This window comes from Phyllostomus discolor, chromosome 1 (genome assembly GCF_004126475.2).
Source record: "Phyllostomus discolor isolate MPI-MPIP mPhyDis1 chromosome 1, mPhyDis1.pri.v3, whole genome shotgun sequence".
In the NCBI taxonomy this organism is placed as follows: Eukaryota; Metazoa; Chordata; class Mammalia; order Chiroptera; family Phyllostomidae; genus Phyllostomus; species Phyllostomus discolor.
The window spans coordinates 34,709,819-34,711,929 of NC_040903.2; the positions used below are offsets into that span (position 1 = coordinate 34,709,819).

At 47.2% G+C, this 2,111-nt stretch overlaps 1 pseudogene; it reads left to right on the forward strand.

Moving 5' to 3' along the window:
• Nucleotides 1-313: 313 nt before the first annotated feature.
• Nucleotides 314-1,163, forward strand: LOC114493446 (annotated as a pseudogene).
• Nucleotides 1,164-2,111: the final 948 nt, after the last annotated feature.

Genomic DNA, 2,111 nt, shown 5'->3' on the forward strand with positions numbered 1-2,111 from the left:
CCGGAGGTAATGGAAGCTGTTTCTGTATCATTGAAGTCACCACTGGTTACTTTCCTTGCCGACCTATCAGTGTAAAAATAGTGCCAGAGAAGAGATAATGGAAGGAGTTATAATATACATCTATATGAAGCTGTTTCTTCAAATAATAACTTGTATTTACTTAAGCATTTACTTATGTCATTTATTCAGCACACATCAGTGAAACAATGGCTAAATAAAGCCCCGCGGGGAAACAAAAAGATGGGTAATATAGCTTGTCTTAGGATTTAGTGGGATAGAAATGCAAGGACGCTGGCCAGGAGGGTGGAGTGCTATGCCCTGCACCAACCAGCCCACTGTCTGGATCACAGAGTTTATGGATAAGAAGGTCATGTTCATCATTGAGAATACTGACCTAGTGGTGGTCAATTCTATTCAGAGGGTCTTCATCCCTGAGGTGCCCATAATAACCATCGACTGGATTCAAACTGATGCCAGTTTCTCAGTGCTTTGTGACGCGTTCATTGCTCACAGGCTTGGATTAATCTCCCTCACTACCGATGACATTGTGGACGGGCTACGGTACTCCCGGGACTGCATGCGTGAAGACTTATGCCCTGAGTGCTCGGTGGAGTTCATTCTCAACGTGTGGTGCAATGAAGACCAGGCTCATCATGTCATATCTCAAGACCTCATCTCCAACAGACCCCAAGTCATCCCAGTGACATCCCGGAATTGAGATAATGACCCCAATGACTGACTACGTGGAGCAGGATCACATTCTCATTGTCAAGCTGTGAAAGGGCCAGGAGCTGAGACTTCGCACCTATGCCAAAAAGGGCTTCATCAAGGAACACGCAAAGTGGAACCCTACTGCAGGGGTGACTTTTGAATATGATTCCAGCAACATCCTGAGGCACACAGTGTACCCCAAACCAGAGGAATGGCGAAAGAGTGAATATTCAGAGCTGAATGAGGATGAGTCACAGGCTCCTACAACCCCAAAGGCAAGCTGGAGAGGTTTTACTACAATGTGGAGTCTTGTGGCTCTCAGCACCCTGCAACCATCGTCCTTTCAGCCCTCTCTGAATTGAAGAAGGAGCTGAGTGATTTACAGACCCGATTAAGCAATGAGATCTAGAGTGACGTCCTAACCATAAACTAGCTGCACCTCGCCTGCTTTGGAGCGGAGGGATTCGAGCTGTGTTTCAGGTCTGTCCTGAGTCATCTAGTTTCTGGGGTCTGAACAGTTGTTACGTACACTTCTTGGCAAACCATCAGTACCAGGTAGAGAGGTAGCACTGGGGAAAGGTAGGCCCATTCCAGCCTTGCTTGGTCACAGATAGGTTACTAGGTGTTGCGCTGTTATTTGAGGCAGGACAGTCTTTCATCGGACTTTCAGCATCGCTGGTGCTGCCTGCTAATTGCCAGTCGTCTCCTCGGAACCCAGACCTCCCTCTCCCATTTCCTAACCTGCCTGTAGGGGTCGCACTGCTTCCCTGTTAAAAACCACTGAGTCAGACCCTCCTCTTTCGGTCATTTCAGGTCTCCCCCCCCCCCCCCCCCCCCCCCCCCCCCGGCCCCCCGACCCCCGCCCGCCCCACCCATCCCAAAGTTGGCATTTTCACAGTTGTATCTTAGGTTTCTGGTGTTAGGGTTGAGTGCAAGAACTCTCCTTCAGGCTGCCTACAAACCCAGTCCCTGCCCAGGGCCAGCCTGCTGGAAACTTCAATCAAATTCCCGGTGTCCCTGATTTGAGAACCTCTTGAGAACAGTGTTACATATACCCTGGCTGCTCCTCCCAATAAACCCTGTATGACTTAAAAAAAAAATACCCATAAATGCAAGCAGAGAAATAGCAATGGAGTTTAAAACTTAAATATTGGGGCATCCTATCCAGTGTGAAGACTGGGATGATGGACAGCAGGTTTGAGTAATTCTTAGAAATTTAGGCAGGCAACTCTAAAAACATTTGAAAATGGCATAAAGCTTTGGCTATAGTTATTTGAACCAGGAAAATATGTCTAGTCTCTCACTGGGACTAAAGAAAGCAAAGAGAAAAATGAAGAAATAGGCCAATTACCAGAAGTGGAATTTCAGAACAGAACTCAATTTAGAAGAATTGAAGCACA